A 19,055-nucleotide genomic window follows, 5' to 3' on the forward strand; every position below is an offset into this window, starting at 1 on the left:
TTTGAGGCAAACACTAGCACATTGGCATACGGGTTTATTAGGGGGTTCCCTGAGGGACCTGCCCAGAAGGAAGTAAGGGAAGCAGATTGGACAGAGGCAAACGTTGAACTTCTGGGTGGTTGCGTGAGAGGCCTCAACCACGGGTGCTCTAGACCGGGGAAGGCCATTCCCTGGGAAGGAGTTATTCCCAGTCTAGGCAAATGGAACCAACACATACACCCCACGTCTCCCGGTCACTGGCTGTGGGCGGCTTCCAGGCACAGGACATCCTGTGGACAAGGCAGTACCTGTCAGTCCTGGGCAGGTCTCGGTCGAGGACCCAGCCACCAGCAGCCAGCAGTCCTGGATGCTGGACAGACGAGCAGAGTGGACTGTGGGTGGCACCCCCAGATTCCCAAAGCCCACTGATGAGCCCTACCGGGGTTCACACTCACTTGCTTATGTCATACTCACCCAGTCTCAAATGGATTCTCCAGTTCGCTGCTTGCGTGGTTCCTGAGGGAATTGCTATGAGAAGGACCAGGCAGATGTGGTCAACCCCCACCGACGCAGTCTTCAGGCCGCACCTGGTCTTGGGGTCTCCCTCCACAAGGCCCAGTCTAGACCCCCTTCGCTCTCAGCTGTTTCCTCTTTGCCCTACGTGGCTCATTGGTGGCCACCCTCTCATCCCTGAAGGTCTGGGGCTGTCCTCGGGCTATGACTGCTCTGCTTGTTCACTTATCGCCAAATTGCACAGGGTCGTGCTACGAGATGCTGGCCACGTGGGTCCCCCGTGTACTAGGCTTGCCATGTCTCTTATGCAACAGCCCCTACTTCCTCCTGATAAGGGCCAATTATTCCTGCCTGCATAGTGATGCTGTCCCTTGAACACTGGCCCTGTGGTGTGAGGAGCCATGAATCCTAAAGTTGCAGGGAGGGAAGCACAGAGTCCCCAGATAGGTCACTGGAAGGTGGTGGGGCTGCTTCTCCTCTGCCCCGTAATTCCTAGACATGTGCATGTCACCTGCAGGTCACAGCACCATGTGAGGTTGGGTGGCTTCCAGGGAGCAGCATTGTGTCCTGGAGAGCAGCATCCCAGCTGAGGATGAAGCTTCACCATTTTCCTTTTCCATCAGCTGGTAATAAGGAACTGACCATGTGGCCTGAGAGAGAGGTGCTAGAACTTGAGTCGAGGGTGACGTGGGGATCAGGGCCACCAGCACACACAGCTTATCTGCGTCCACTCCCAGACACACCATCCCATCTTATAATAGATGGCTGCTGGGCCACCCCAGCATGTGACTTGGTAGACCTGACCAACAGGCAGCTGCAGTCTCTCTGCATGGACACTTGCTACCCGTGGTCAGTGCCCAGCGGTCCACTGGGAACTGTTTTCAAATGGAGTGCAAGAGGATAAATGGCATCTATTCTGTCAAATTAAAAGGTAATATTTTTAAAGTCCACGTTTGTGGGTCATTACAAAGGTTTAGAGATGTACAAATATCAAGAAACATAAGTACGGATGGGAACAAATCTCCCCCAACGCTGATAAGCCCAGCAACTTGAAACTCACAGGAGTGAGTCAGAAGGATGCTGTCGGCTGTGTTTCTCGGAAGTGAAATAATGGACCACAACACGGCTTGCCTCAAAATTTTATAGTGACCTATGTGACCCTTTTATCAGTGTCTTCCAAACTTACCTGAAGATTGAAAAGTTACCTGAGCTGCTGCTTATAGAACCTAAATGCCGGGCCTGCTGAATCAGAGTGGAACCGTGCTCAGCAAGAGTCCAAGGTGATTCTATCAGAAAAGAAAGAACAGGCCCCTCACAGCAGCCTTCTCTAGGCCAGCATTGTAAGATGACAGGTCTCAGAAACAGCCAGCAGACCTCTTCACCTGCATCAGTGGCAAACAAGGCCCCTACCTGGGCGAATCAGCTGGGTGAGCAGAGAGTGGTTGTTAACCAGACCTCAGTGTTCAGACTAACCAAAGAAACCAGTATAAGCAGGGTCTTTTTATCAGACTGATAAAATATAGACGGGCGGACTGAAATCCTGTGTGCAAAAACACCCCTTTCCAGGCTGGGCTGTGAATAATCTATCAAGCAGGACTAATGTAATGCGTTTTTCCTCTAGTCCAAAATTCTTAGACATTGGTTTTTATCCCCAATAAGAAATAATTCTGTGGAACACGCATGAAATGCTGAGCTCCTTTCTTTTTGTCTTCAAGGCAGGGAAAAGTACGGCTTGACAGTAATGAATGACCATGTTACATAATTACTTAAATATGAGTCTTCAGCAAAAATAAAATGACTTGAGGGTTTTCAACAAATAAATAATGGCTCGCGTCAAATTTGTTTATTAGCATGGGTGATCTGTTCTTAACTAGACATATTTTATACTTGAAGTCATGTTTTACTAGAACTACATAAAGCAATTGTGCAATTGATAATAAATATGTCACTACTGGTAAGTAATTAATTCACATGAAGTTAATTAAAACCACACGAGCACTGCCTAGGGTGTAGAAAAAAGAATGTATAAATAAATAAAGTAGATACAGCCAAAAAACAGATGCTGTGAAAAAGGCAAGACTAAAAGAAAGATACAGACAAGATGTGTGTGTTAATCAAGCTCTTACAACACACCTGACTCTTTCCTCAGAACTTTTCAGGAAGGTGTTGAATTCAGTTATTATATGTGAGGAAACTGAAGATCTTAAAAATTCAGTGGCTTATCCCAGGACCTGCCGTTAACTACTGATGGAACTGAGACCTGAGCTCTGAGCCTAGAGCCATGTTTTCCTGATCAGAATTCAGCATCACGCTAAACAAACATGGTTTTACAGCGAGATATACTTTGGTTTGTGCCCTGCATCAGGTACTCAACAAGATACATGTTCTTTTTTTTTTTTTTTTGGTTTTTGGCCAGGGCTAGGTTTGAACCTGCCACCTCTGGCATAGGGGACCGGTGCCCTACTCCTTGAGCCACAGGCGCTGCCCAAGATACACATTCTTGACAAAGTATCTTAATATCTCGTAATACTAATAGCATCAACTACAAGATTATTGTGGGGATTGAACAGGAAAGTGTGCGGAAAGTGCATCACATACATTTGGAACATACTCAGCACTAAGTAGCTAGTTAATGTTAGCATCTCCAGAAAAGTCAGCCCTGAGTAAATCACCAAACACTAGGGTAAGGGTTGAATATCAGGCTGGACGTGGTGGCTCACACTTGTAATCCCCACACTCTGGGAGGCAGAGGCGGGAGGTTTGCTTGAGCTCAGGAGTTTGAGACCAGCCTGAGCAAGAGTGAGATCCTCTCTCTCCTAAAATTAGAAAAATTAGTTGTGAAAAAAAAAAAAAAGAAAAATTTGTTGTGCCTGGTGGGGGCCTATAGTTCCAGCTACTCAGGAGGCTGAGGCAGGAGGATCGCTTGAACCCAAGAGTTTGCAGTTGCTGTGACCTGTGACACCACAGCAATCTACCAAGTGAGACTCTGTCTCAAAAAAAAAAAAAAAAAGAGTTTAACATTTTTATATATAGTAAAGAAGATAATATTTTCTCTTTACTAGTTCAGTTAGATATGGACTGAATTTAAACAAGACTTCAGTTAGATACAAACTTCAGGTTTCTGGAACAGTCTTACTTTTACAAAATTTTATTATTTCTGGAAAATATGTTCTATTTAATTCAACTCATTAATCATTCTTTAAGTGTCTGCGTCAGTTCCTTCCATCAAGGAGCTGATAGCCTTAAAGATTGTGTATGGAGTTGTGGTAGAGGACAGAAAGGAAGAAATGGGATGCCTCTCAGAGGACAATAAATAGCGCTTCAGACCGAAAGAACATCAAGAGGCGCTCACATTTTCTTTGAAGCTGAAAACAGCTCCTGGCAAGGCAGGAACTCTGCCTCATGAACTAATAGAAAAGACACATAACAATTCAACAGAGTAAATGACGAGATGATGCTTAAAATAAAGCATAAGGGATGTGTATGCATGCACTATGCTGAGAAGTATGGTAGACACACAGCATTGACAGTGAGAGAGGGCCTTGTGGTCTGGAACATGGGAGATGGGAAATATAATAGTTCCATAGGTCTGGAGGGCCCCTGGGTTTGGGGATCAATGGGTGGAGAAAAGTTTGTGGTAGAACATCAGGCCACATAGGTTTGAAAGAGTCAAGTCGAAGGAATTTTGCCTGCCCTTTGTCCTGCATGTCCATGGTTTGTTATTTCAACTGTCCTTTAGAATCACCTACAAAACTTTTTTTAGAAATACTGATGGGATGCTGCATCCCAAAACAACTGTCTAGACTGTTTGGGGCCCACACTTCTATTAAGCAAATAGAAGACTGGTCAAAATGTATTTTAAAAATCTGTTTCAAGGTATCTGAGAGTTACCAAGAGAGTTAGGAATTTGGAAGACCCACAACCAAATGAGGGAGAAAGCAAACAGTAGTGAGCTGACATTTGGAGAAACTTTTTCACTCAAGAGGACTGATGCCCAGTTTCAAAATCAGATTGGGAAGTGGAAGAGTTTTCAAAAGTTTCATAGGACGTGGGATAAGTAGGTGGTCAGAGTTAGTGTTGAAAGCCCACTAAGGTGGAATGGACCTGGTACATCCCCTGGATTTCATTTGGGACCCCCAACTTACAAACTAGAAGTATAAGATTGGCCTGGAAACAAGACAGATCTCATAAGCTCTGAAACCTAGATTTGACTGTTTCGTTACCTGGTTGGATCAAGATAGTCTTATTCTAATTTATCTGCCTTTCAGAAACAAAAGTAAATTCTCCCTGGCAAAAGATAACATTATAACATTAGCCAGAGACTTACATTTTATCTGTGTCTTGTGGGGGCCTGTAGTCCCCAGCTACTCAGGAGGCTGAGGCAAGAGGCATTGTGATCCATTCACAATGACCAGCATTTAATCAAAATTAACAAGACATATTAAAAAAAAAAAAAAAGAACACCATAAATCTTGATTGAAAACCTAGGGAAAAACAATCAGACAATTTAAATAAACTCATAGAAGAGTTATTTTATAGTCTGGAAATATCAGACAGAGACTTTAATAACTCTGTTAATACATTTGAGGAATTAAATGACAAGAGGAAGAATTTCAGGAAGAATGGAAATTATGGTGGCACCTGTGGCTCAAAGGAGTATGGCCCTGGCCCCATATGCCAGAGGTGGTGGGTTCAAACACAGCCCTGGCCAAAAACTGCAAAATAAAAAAAAATGAAATTATAACAAATATAATATAATATAATAGAATGAAATAGAATAAAAAAAAGGAAATTATAACAAATAGAATATAATAATAGAATGAAAAAATTGAATAACTGTAATTAAAAAATGATGGATAGGTTAAATAGCAGAGTCAAAATACAGTGAACTGGGAAATATCTAGCGGGAGGTATAAAGATATGGAAGTAGGTAAAAATAGAAAGAAAAAAAAAAGAACCTAGTAGAAAAGATGAAAAAGTCTAAAATTCGTATAATCGGGATCTGAGTTAGAGAAAAAAGAGTCTTGATGAAGTTTTGTTTAAAGAGGTAATTGCTATGAATAAAAAAAAAAAAGAGGAAAGACACAAAGCTATTGATCCAAGAAATTCAATGAACCCCACACAGAATAAATACGCAGAATATCATACTTAAGCACATAATAGCAAAACCTCTGAAAACTTAAGACACACACAAAAACTTAAATACGGAATAAAAAGATATTACCCTCAGAGGAGCAACAATAAGATTAATAATGTTGACGTCTTAACAGAAAAAATTAAAAGTCAAAAACCAAAGGAAAAATAATATATTCAAAAACTTTCAGGAAAATACCAGCCAACCAATAAATTATGCATTATGAAAATATTCTTCAGGAAGGGAGGGAAAAGATTCTACTTTCACAAAACGTATAGCAGATTGTAGCAGACAGTTGCAACAGTGAGATAGCACTACACATCACAAGGAGGTCCAAAATGTAAAAATGGACTGAACTGAGTGTTAGGAAGGTGCAGAGAAACCAGAACTTTACACATTACCTGTCAGAATGGAAAATGATACACCACTTTCAAAAACTATTTGATAGTTTTTTATAAGGTTAAACATAAACATATCACATGACCCAATAGTGTTACTCCCAGATATTTCCATAAAAACTTTTACATTATTATTATTATTTTTAATTTCTTGAGTTCTTTATTGCATATTTTTATTTTTTAAATATAATATTTGCTTCAGTTTTTACAGAAAATCCTGTTTTTGCCTTGTCCACAAACCAGTATTCCCAACAGTGAACTCATATGAGCATGTCATTGTTCTAATTGGAAAATTGAATATTAGACAGAAATACTTAAGTAGCTTTATTTTATTCATTGTAAGATATACTCCATTTTTAATTAATGGGTAATTTTTTTATTAAATCATAGCGGTGTACATTAATGTGATCATACATTATTATTTTTAATAGCTTTCTTTATAGTCACCAGCTTTCTTTATACTATACTTTTGTTTTTAATGTAAAGAACTGAAAACAACCCAAGTGTCACTCAGCAGGTGAATGGATAAACAAACAGTGGTACATTCATACAATAAATATTACTTAGCAATAAGAAGGAATGACTATAGAGAGAGCATTAGTAGATACTGCATTTAATGACTCTCGAATGTAATATATTTGAAAGGAGCTGTCTCAAAAGGCTAAATTCTGTATACTTTCATTTATTCAGAAAAAAGCAATAATACAGAAGCAGAAAACAGGTCAGTTACTGCCAGGAGTTAGGCCAGAAGCAAGGGTTGACTGTAAAGAGATTTGAGCAATTCTCTAAATCAACATTCTCTGCTTTGTAGCAATGCCAATTACCATAGTGTAAATATTCCTACCATGGCCAACTCCAGGCTGCTAATGTGAAGGCATGGAACATGGAATTAGAAAGAGATGCACAGAAGCCTATAGTGTTTCCACCACACATATAGGATAGTTATAAATAGCTCTGTGATCGAAGATAATAGTAAAATGTAAAATAACTAGGAGCTAATGAGTTTTTAGAACTTATTACTATACTTTTGTTTTTAATGTAAATATCAATCTTTAAGTTTATATAATTAAATTTTAAATTAAACTAAGTTTCTAACAATAGCTTGGGAAATTCCTGAAAGTTTAACAACAGCTCTCACAAGTCAGTAGTATTTGCTGGCTTTAATATATCACCAGACATGTAGGAAGTTTTTGAAGTGATGGAAGTGCTCCATATCTTGAGTATAATGGTATTGTATAACTGCATGCATCTGTCACAACCAAGAGATCTATACACTGGAAAAGGGTGAACTTGAACTTCACTGTATGTAAATGATAGCTAGAGAAATCTAACTATAAAATATGCATATATCCTTTGACCTAGCAATATTAAGATTCTAGAAGTCTATCCTCAGTTATAATCAAACAATGCCCATCTTTGATTTTAAGAACAAAATAGGAAATAACCTGAAATTCAGAAATAGGAGAATGAATAAATTATTGTATATTCATACAATAGAATACAGTAAGCCCTAACTTAATCTTGTGAATAGGTTCTTGGAAACCACAGCATTAAGCAAAACAGCATACAAGTCATTGAATAACATCATCTCATTCAATGCTGTTTCATTATAACTTAGGTGACAAAACTGGTTTTGTTATATATCATTTGCATAAAGTTGCAGTTTCTATGAATCTATTGATAATGTTAAGGGAGGACTTGCCTTATGTTCCAATTAAAAAGAGTGTATGAAAAAGTGGTTGCTTGGGTGGCACCTGTGGCTCAAAGGAGTAGGGCACAGGCCCCATATGCTGGAGGTGGTGGGTTCAAACCCAGCCCCGGCCAAAAACTGAAAAAAGAAAAGAAAAAGTGATTGCTTCTGTAAGGTTGGTTGAAGGATGAAGATTACGTGAGACTTAACCTTTCAAACATACCTGTTGTGTTTTCTAATTTCTCTTTGGAGATAGTGTCTTTCTTGTTGACATGAGGGCAGTGGCAGCATCATAGCTCACAGCAACCCCAAACTCCTGGGCTCAGCCTTCTGAGTAGCTGGGACCAAAAGGACTTGCCACTATGCTCAGATAATTTTTCTGTTTTTTGTAAAGATGTAGTCTCACTATGTTGCTCGGGTGTGGCCTCCCAAAGTGGTAGAATCAGAGGCATGAGCCACTGGGCCTGCCCTCCGGTTGTACGTTTTGAAATTTTACATGTGCATGTATTATGTACTTATTCAAAAGATAAAGAAAAGCTACATTTTTTTTTGCAGTTTTTGGCCGGGGCTGGGTTTGAACCCGCCACCTCCAGCATATGGGGCCAGCGCCCTACTCCTTTGAGCTACAGGCACCACCCAAGAAAAGCTAAATTTAATAAAAAAAAATAAAGACTTTTGCAAACAAACAAAAGTTCCTAAAATAGCCAGCCCACTAAATGCCCTGAGGAATTATGAAACACATTGGCCGCTAATCTATGGGTGAGGAAACTGAGGTCCAGAGACTGAAAACTTTCGCAAAGTGCAGTGATGGACAGCTCTGGGCTTGGAAGCAGACACTCTTCATAGTTTTACTAGATGGCTTTCCAGAAAGTTCAGAGAGAGTCTGGGAATCTCTAGCAGAGCAGTGGTAAATGAACAGGACATTTCCAAGAGAAAGTTTGAGAGAATTTATATCCCTGTGATCTACTGCTACTGACACTGGGAGAAAAAAACATTTGTGGAAAATAACCTTACTCTCTGTGACGTGAACTGTGAAATTCAGACTTCATCTTGATTATTTAAGAGAAGATGTGGTGGCCACATCTATAGACACATACGTGTTAGAGCACATTGGGCCCCACACCAGCCTAGGAGCCTGGCTTTTCTGCATTCTAATATTCAACAGCTAAAAAGGAGGTATTCTCGACCAGCATCTCAGAGAGCACTACGGCAAGATCAGCTAAATAACTCCAATGTGACAACCTAACTTCCTTAGGCAATTTAGGATGGTGTTGTGAAGAAATGGTTAAGTTAATTGCTTTATACATGTTTTGCTTTTGTATTTGGTTCTGGGAAAGAAAAAAGTATTATGGTACCTCCCCAACCAGCAAATAAATGACTTAGGTGATACTCTGCATGGAAGTAATCCAGAGCAAGGTCCTCGGGGACAGTTGGGCCTGACACAGGCCAGCTGTACATGTCCCTCTGGAAAGGCAAATCAGAACAGCTCAAGAGAAGGGAGCGGGAACACGTGAGCTTCTAAGATGCTGAACCCACCGGCTGGAGAAAGAGAATTTTAGAGTCACTGAGGGTATTCAGTTCTCCAGTGAGCAGGGAAACTGCTATCGAGTCCTTTAGCACCTGTACTCTAACCAGCAGCAGAGTCTAAGCAGAACCATCTGGGCACACCAGCGGCTTTGAGGCAGCTGGAGGGAGCAGAAGCAGAAAGACACATCAGCCTTCCCAGGTGTTAGGGTGGAAATGACATCCGCTGACCTTTGTATGTTGTACACGATTCGCCACATTTCCCACCTGAATATGTGTATATATTTACTTATCAAATCAGGAAAAATGTTATTTGGAAAAACAAAAAGTTATACTCAATTTATTTTTTCCGGATATTCATTCCTTGGTCACTTTTTTTTTTTCTCTCTGAACAAAATGTAATATCCAGGCACTAGATGCAACTCTGATTCTGTGGACTGTCACCTCCAGAAAGAGTCTTCCTGAAGATAGCGGAAAGGGCCACAGAAGGAGAGACCCTTCCAGGCCGTCTTCCTTGGCACACTCTGGGCTCACTCTCTGCAGGTTTTCTTTGAGAATTCAAGACTTCTTTTAAATGCCTTTATGCCCTTTCCTCTTCACTTCCAAATCCTCCCTGGGTATTTCTCACCTTACTTAGGCTCTGACAGAACAGATAATGATTACAAGATTGATGAAAAATGAAACATCGACTTACTAATCTAAGTAAATAGCTGAAAACTAGAAAAGACAACATTTCAGGTAAACTGAGTGGGAGAATGTGACTTAGAATCCAGGCAAATAGGAGGCTTCTCCCCTGGAATCCCAATCTTGGCTTCTGTGTGGGGTGGGATCCTATAAGGCAAGAAGGGGAGAGAGAGACAGAGAGAGAGAGAGACAGAGAGAGACAGAGGGAGACAGAGACTACGCACTATGTTTTCACCTGCAGGGCTGCCTGGACACAGGCAGATCAGCAGGAGAGCGGCCCATTTGCAGACATCCTGCTCCCTGCAAATATGGTCTCAAGAATTTCAAACTCTGACCAACAAGGTAATGACTCCTGGTTTCATATGAGTATAGAACATTAAATGCTTGCTTTTCCATTCTTGCGATATTTTACTAAGAAGAATGTTCTCCAGTTCCATCCAGGTTAATACAAAAGATGTAGTCTCCATCTTTTTTTTCTTTTTTTTTTTTTTTTTTTGTAGAGACAGAGTCTCACTTTATGGCCCTCGGTAGAGTGCCGTGGCCTCACACAGCTCACAGCAACCTCCAACTCCTGGGCTTAAGCGATTCTCTTGCCTCAGCCTCCCGAGCAGCTGGGACTACAGGCGCCCGCCACAATGCCCAGCTATTTTTTGGTTGCAGTTTGGCCGGAGCCGGGTTCAAACCCGCCACCCTCAGTATATGGGGCCGGCACCTTACCGACTGAGCCACAGGCGCCGCCCTAGTCTCCATCTTTTTATGGCTGAATAGTATTCTATCATATACTTGTACTACAGTGTATTAATCCATTGATGGGTTGATGGGCCCTTGGGTTGATTCCACGTCTTGGAGATTGTATATTGAGCTGAGACAAACATTCAAACGCCTTATGCTGAAATGGTTTTCTTTTTCTTCTGGGTAGATATCTAGTAATGGGGATCAACTACACACTTACACAAGAGCAAAACACAATTAAATTCAAGTGGGGGAGAGGAGAAGGGAGGGGGAGAAGGGACAAAGGAGAGGAGAGGAGGAGAGGGGAGCAGGCTTGGTGTGCTCTCCCCTAACAGGCACAAGGTGAGAGTTAGGACAGCCCCGGGTGAAGGGCTCAACTATAAATTGGACTTGACCTCCCAAATGCAAACAATGCAATGTAATCACTTGCACCTTCATATCAATCTGAAATTTTTTTTAAACGTATGAAATAAAAGAATAGTGACTCCATCTGTCTTAGTGAGGATTAGGGAGTTCTCAAGGGGGTGAGCCTCTTTATGGGCTGGACAAGGTAAATGGAACATGAAGGACAGCGAAAAGCATCCTCATCTTCTCTTCCCAACAAAGATTTGAACCCATCTTAGCGTTCCCTGTGACTCGACTCTTCAGTGAAAGAGGCTACAATTTTTCCCTGAACCACTCATTTCAGTAAAAATGCAAATGTCATGAATTATATCTTTATAACAGACGTGTACCTGGAATTTCCCACAGCCCCTTCAGCTCCAAAGCTGGCCTGCGGCACATGGTATCCTACCTATCACTTTTTGGAAGTAGGAAATATTCCTCATGCTGAGATTAGGTTTGGGAAGACCTGTGTATATGATGAGTAAGAAAAAAGCTGAACATTGAAGATGGTCAAATTGAGTGTAACAAATTACAGTTCTTTGGATTATTGAAATTCTAATCAGCACTCCCAGATTAAGAGCTAATGATGAAATTTTATATTTGACCCTGGAATCCCATTCCTAGGTATCTACCCGGCAGAAAAAAATATATAATTTTGCCATAAGGACATTTGCACTTAAACCATCCAAGTGCTCATCAACCCATGAGTGGATTAATAAATTGTGGTATTTGGATACCATGGAATACTATAAAGCCATAAAAATAGATGGAGACTTCACATCTTTTATATTTACCTGGATGGAGTTGAAGAACATTCTCCTTAGTAAGTACTTTAAGAATGTAAGAATAAGCATCCCATGTACTTGATACTAATTTGAAACAAGAAGATGAACCCCTACAGGCCCACTTGGAAGGAAAAACACAATTAAATTCAAGAAGTGGGGAGGGGGAAAGGAGGAAGGGATTCAGTAAGCACCCACCTAATGGGTACAACAGCACACTCAAGGGACTCAAATATAACTGGAACTTTTCCCTAACAAATGAAAATAATATAACCTATGTATCCTTATATTAAAAAAGAGAAGTTTTATTTTTTTTTTTTTTATTGTTGAGGATTCATTGAGAGTACAAAGATCCAGGTTAAAATGATTGCATTTGTTAAAGGCGTGTCACATGAAAAAGAGAAATTTTATTCAACATTGGCAATTAACGTCAGCCTTTAAATCAGTGTTTGTTACTTATGTTGCATATTACCTCTGGATTTATTAAGTATGCGCATCTGTTGCCTGATGCTCTCATGAATGTTCACAAGCATCCCAATTAGTTAGAAAGCACAGGCAGGGCAGATCCTCCCTGGGAGAATGTCCAGATTCCCATTTTCATGGGATAAACTTCCAGCACCCGTCCTGTCAACTTCTACACATTGCGTTTACCAGCAGAGGGGTGGAGCACAGCATATCCCAAGGACTCTATCGGAACAGAGGTTGTTTTCACCTTTGAGTAAATTGAATCGACAAACTCGCAGGAAACACTAGTTAGCTGGAACTAGAAGAAAAAAGTTTTTGTTTATTTGGGGGATTGGGTCCTTGAAAATAATTTTTTTGGAGTTCACTGGAAAAAAAAAATATATATACACACAAAATAGATGTTTAACTTTAACTGAAAGAAGTAGGAATGTTCTAAATACCTAACGTTTTTATGAAAAAATGAATATACAAAGATACTGTGCCACTTTCATTTTGGACTGATTAATTTCAGCTATATTTAGAGATAGGCCATCAAGGCAATTGTGATACTGAAATAATTTAAGTAATAACCATAATAAAAGCTCTCCCGTTGAGAACAAAATGAATTTGGGGTGTCTAGATGATTTGTATGACATATGTGCTGCTTGAGGCATTTAGAATGCCTTCTTGTGCCTTGGGGCAAGTTACCTTTCCCATGTTCTGATACTGAAGAGCCTGACCCAGGCCAGTAGAGCCCACAGCAGGTCAGTGGCAGAGCTCAGGCCGGGGCCCAAAGCAGGTCAGTGGCAGAGCTCAGGCCGGGGCCCACAGAAGGTCACTGGCAGAGCTTAGGCCGGGGCCCACAGAAGGTCACTGGCAGAGCTCGGGCCAGGGACCAAAGCAGGTCAGTGGCAGAGCTCAGGCCGGGGCCCATAGCAGGTCACTGGCAGAGCTCGGGCCGGGGCTCAAAGCAGGTCAGTGGCAGAGCTCAGGCCGGGGCCCACAGAAGGTCACTGGCAGAGCTCGGGCCAGGGCCCACAGCAGGTCACTGGCAGAGCTCAGGCTGGGGCTCTTCACTCACACTGTCTTGAATTCTTTGGGGCCACAGAAATCTCCCTTTTTATTTAGTGAAATTACATGAGGAAGCCTAATATTTAAAACATACTGGAACTGCTTGATAACTCCAAGCCAATTTCAATGTTTCCATCAATTTTTCAAAATACTTGCCAAGTGGCAAGAGTTTCGAAGAAAACTATTTTTTTCCCTGCCCTATCTCTAAAAGAAATGGAACCCAAAGGCCTTTGTAAAAGCTTTCTACGAATGCGTCCATCATTGCTGATGGGCTGCACCATTGCTCAAGCAGGTGAACACCCAGAGAACTCACACACTTCAGCAGAACCAGAAGGTGGGAAGCCCAAATTGTTGTTAGTGAACAGGAGATATTTGGAGCGACTGCCATGCAGCCATCACCATCAATAGTCTCCCTGGACACACCCCAATACTCTCCAAAAAAATACTGGCCTTGCATTCTGGACCATGCAGAAAAATATCAAGAGGAAGACCTAGCCAAATCTCTCACGATTCCTTTCCTTAATCATCTCATAAATTAACACATCCTTTCTTAATCTGCTTGTAAGAAGAAAAGCAAAGAAGAAACTTCATCTATCTGAGTATCTGCTGTGGGCAAAGCATTTTTATATTTGATGATTTCCCTATTTCATTTGACCTTGCAAGATGGGGAGTTATGTTCTCATTTTACAAATGAGTAAAACAAGACAAAACTACTGCCTCATAACTTGCTCAGCTGATTCTGGTAAGAGTTGGGATTTGAATCCGAGCTAGTCAAATTCCAAAGCCTGTGTTCCTTCCACCCCTCTGTCCCTGAGCCTCTTACTACTGGTCTCTTTCATAACACTCAGAAATAACAGGCTATTGGGCACACACGTTGTATCACAAGTTATCTTTTTCTTTAAATTTTCAAAGTCAAGTCTCTTCAGTATACTAGAAGTGCCTTGAGGAACTCAGAGCATGGTAGGGTTTGCTTTAAACAGAATCTAACATGGAAAAGGAAGCTCGTGGGTTTAATTTCCTCTTTTCTAAAGGACAAAGCTGCATCCCCACTGTAAGCAGTATGTGATTACATGGTATACCATCTACCTACTTGCAGGCTATTAATGAGCATCACCAACAGTCAAGCTTTCAAAAACATTTCCTTCTCTTCTATTACAAGATAGTCTGTACTTATAAGACATATGGTTCTGTTGGCTGCGTTTTGCTTCATTAGGAGAAGGAGTTGCTCAAATCAAGGAGGCAGCACCTTCTGTTCATTTGCAGAAAGGCTCTTTGGCAGGAAAGGAACATACTTTTCTAAATACACTCACTGATTTCTTGATTTCTGAGTGTTCGTGACAATGAGTGATCCTTTGCATCTGGTCATCTAAAACACACCCCAGAGCTGTAATTTCTGAGCATGCTAAGAATGAATTTCATCTCACCAAGGAGCTCTTGCTGGAAGAACTCCTGGAGGTGCATATCATTTAATCTCTCAATAGCAAGTGCATTTACTCATATTTTTTAAAAAGTATGTATTTTATTACTTGTAATTCTTTTAAAATCTGGTCTGTGTTCCCTTCTCCACAGTAACATTAATATTAGGAGACAGGAGAATGGTCCCTCTGCCAATTTCTTAGAAACATAATCATTTTTTTCTCCCAAATCTGAAATTGCATTTGGCATTAAATGGCAATATTTAGAACATTAATATCAAATACGAAGCCTAGAGAATGTCTATACACACATACACACAATTGTTTGAATAAAAAGAGATAATTCTTCTTTTCTTGAAAGTAAAACTTCTCTGGTTGGAGGGGAGACTCTCTAGTTGCCCCAGGTAGCCTTTTGTCTATACACCACTTTCTATTTTCTTCCTCCTCCTGTGATTTTTCTTTCTCAAGGACACTTCCTAGATAATGAGGTCATTTTCCTTCTCTGTTTGTTCAAACAGAAACACAGGCCTGCTGTACCAAGGCAGGCCCCACTCCCACGTTCCAGAATAGTTCCGATCCAAGGAACTGTAATTCTGTAGGTGGCCTCAAGAATCAGGAGAAAGGACGGTTAGAAAAGTTGGAACATGGGCAATTTTTTAAGACCCCTTTTTATTGCTACATTATTACCTTTTTCCCTTCAGGAAAGAGTAAAATAGTTCAGTGAATAATTTGGTTGCTTTAAAAATACTTTTCAATATTACAAAAGAAATCATGCTCATTGTAACTTGGTACAAGTAAATTAGACTATGTCCACAAATCAAACTTGGGGTTTTAAAAACTTGCGAATAATCTAGCTATTTGGGGACACGCAGAAAAGTCTACAGCTCCTCCTGGCCAGAGATCGCTGATTAGAAGGTTCTGTGATGTTTCAGAAATACAGAAAATGCTGTGTCTTGAAGACCATTAGTAACAAAATGAGCAAAAACAGACAAACAAAAGCAAAACCCAGGGGAGGCAGAGTGATGGGTATCTCCCCACACAGGGCCAGCCCGGCGTGAGAGGATCTCGCTCAAACACGTGAAGGCTGAGGGCAGTTTTTAAGATGGTGCAATGGCCTTGTCCTCACACCCCATCCTGCAACTCCGTCACCTCCAGAAACCTGTTGGGACCTGGAACTGCCCACAGGGAAGCTGCCCCTCCTAGTTCACACTGGCCAGAGCATAGGGAATCCCACGCCGCCCTTATAATGGCAGATTGCACCAGCACCGCTCCGGGGAAAGGTTTGTAGCAAGTAAGTTGTTACCAAAAAGAAGCAGCGGTCCCCAACCTTTTTGGCACCGGAGACTGGTTTCATGGAAGACAATTTTTCCACAAACGATGGGTGGGGGGATTAGATTCTCATAAAGAGAGTGCAACCTTGGACCCTGGCGTGCGAATTTTATAGTAAGGTTTGTGTTCCTATGAGAACCTATTGTCACTGTGGATGTGACGGGAGGTGGAGCTCAGGTGGAGACATGAGTGGCAGGGAGTAGCTGTAAATACAGTGAACCGTCACTCACTCCACCCGCTTGCCCCCTACTCCCGTCCCCTGTGTGGCCTGGTTCCTAACAGGCCATGGACCAGGAGTTGGGGACCACAGAGTTAGAAAAGACCAAAGTTTTTAGGTAACAACTTTTAAAACTTGAAAGCATACATTTCAATAAAAGTACATCCCGATAATAACACCTCTTTTTTTTTTAATTTTCGTAACTTTTATTACTCTATAAAAGACAAACATTGGTTAACCCACCAACAAGTATTACATTAAATAGAAACATTGCCTACATCTTCATTCAATTTATTTCTTTTTTTATTAATTAATTTATTTTTATTGTTAAATCATAGCTGAGTAACACCTCTTATGTGCACTCATTCTCCACTTTCCTGCTCAGGGGAGAAGGTGGTGGGCTTCCAGCCGGCTCTGCGGAACTGTACCTCACTACAGTCCGTGTCTACGGGAGTGAGTCACAGGCGCCTGCCACCTGAGGGTGTGTCCACGGGAGTGAGTGACCAGAGCACCCCCCACCTGAGGGTGTGTCCACGGGAGTGAGTGACCAGAGCACCCACCATGTGAGGGTGTGTCCACGGGAGTGAGTGACCAGAGCACCCACCACCTGAGGGTGTGTCCACAGGAGTGAGTCACTAGGCATCCCCCACCTAAGGGTGTGTCCATGGGAGTGAGTCACCAGAGCATCCACCACCTGAGGATATGTTCACGGGAGTGAGTCACCAGAGCACCCACCACCTGAGGGTGTGTCCACGGGAGTCACCAGCGCACCCACCATGTGAGGGTGTGTCCACAGGAGTAAGTCATAGGCACCCACCACCTGAGGATGTGTCCACAGGAGTAAGTCACCAGCGTACCCACCACCTGAGGGTGTGTCCACGGGAGTGAGTCACAGGCACCCACCACCTGAGGGTGTGTCCACGGGAGTGAGTCACAGGCACCCACCACCTGAGGGTGTGTCCACGGGAGTGAGTCACAGGCACCCACCACCTGAGGGTGTGTCCACGGGAGTGAGTCACAGGCACCCACCACCTGAGGGTGTGTCCACGGGAGGGAGTCACAGGCACCCACCACCTGAGGGTGTGTCCACGGGAGTGAGTCACAGGCACCCACCACCTGAGGGTGTGTCCACGGGAGTGAGTCACAGGCACCCACCACCTGAGGGTGTGTCCACGGGAGTGAGTCACTAGGCATCCCCCACCTGAGGGTGTGTCCACGGGAGTGAGTCACTAGGCATCCCCCACCTAAGGGTGTGTCCATGGGAGTGAGTCACCAGAGCATCCACCACCTGAGGGTGTGTCCATGGGAGTGAGTCACCGATGCACCCACCACCTGAGCGTGTGTCCACGGGGTGAGTCACCGGTGCACCCACCATGTGAGGGTGAGAGCAGTTAGGCTAGGCGATGAGCTGCCAGATGTCTGCCCTCCTTCCGCACAGGGAGTTTACGTGCTCTGAGGTTTCTGCCTCCTCTACTTCCAGAGGCCACAAACACATGTTCACTAAGAAGCAGCTAAAACCCAAGGAAACTTTACTCCCAAACCCCATGGTTGAATCCCCTGGAGAATTCTAGTGGAAATTTATTAAGATTCCAAAGGAGGTTAGTGAGGTTCCAAAGGAAATCAGAGGTGGTCACGTTCCCAAATGAGCATTTATACACCTATTTTGAGCAGCCCTCTGACTCCCTTCTGACCTACTTTTCTACTATTTTTATTATAGGAATAGCTTTCAACTTGTTAGAATAAAGAAATTATAGTACACGTATATTATTTCTCTACTGCAGCACAGATATTTAAACTTCCTTAGGCCACTCTTTTCATAAAGTAACTGTAAATTGCCCTAACTTTTCTATTCATTTATAAATTTGGGATTTCACGTGTTTTCTTGGCATAAAGCAGGGTGTCTCTATATTATAACTAAGACTGGGCAATCCATGGCGTAATGAACATTTCATAAGAAAGGAAAAATTTCAAGTCCTTTATTCAATCAGATGAGCATGTCACTGTCCACACAGATTCTGAGGAAAGGAGGAGGCTGACCGACAAAGATGGAGACTCCGCCCTGGGCTTGGCTGTGTGGCGTGGGTGTGTGTGGGGTGTGGGCAGGGGGAGTTCTCCCTGCTGTGGGTTCTGAGGGCTTCCTTCCGCAGAAGCACCTGCAGCTCACACATAACTCCATTTGCAGAAAAGAACCCTGCTTCGGGTCCGCAAAGACAGCTCTCTCTGCACCGGGCAGCTGTTCCTCCCTGATGGTCACAAAAAAGGTCACCGGCCTGAGTTTTGTTCTGAAGGGTGACTAAATCTTCCCTAGGCTGCTGAGCCCCAGGTTCCGCTCCCCAGACAGGAAGACCCGTCATGAGGTATCTTCTTTAGGCAGAGAAGCACGGGCCGAGTCAGGAGACAGGGAAACTCTGAAGCTGAAGTCCAGATTGACTGTGTGTGGAAGGGGCGAGCAGCTGCACCTGGCCATCTGCTGCCAAGTCGGAGAGGCTGTAATGGAAAAAAGCTGCATTTATAGAAAGTCTGCCTCCCTGTCCCCAAGCCAGAGCTGCTGCCCTTGTCACAGAGACTCAACACATTAAGTTTTACGGAGCCTGCCATGCCAGGGAGGTTATTAAAACTGAACTGAGATGGTTTCATAACTCAAACTGGAAACAAGACCGAGCAGAATGCTAACACCAACGTGACAGAGCAGAGTGAGACGGAGCGGGTCCGCAGGCTCCCGGCTCGTGTTCCCAGCCCACGTGTTAAAACAGGCTGCA

Source organism: Nycticebus coucang, chromosome 15 (assembly GCF_027406575.1).
Source record: "Nycticebus coucang isolate mNycCou1 chromosome 15, mNycCou1.pri, whole genome shotgun sequence".
NCBI classification, from domain to species: Eukaryota; Metazoa; Chordata; class Mammalia; order Primates; family Lorisidae; genus Nycticebus; species Nycticebus coucang.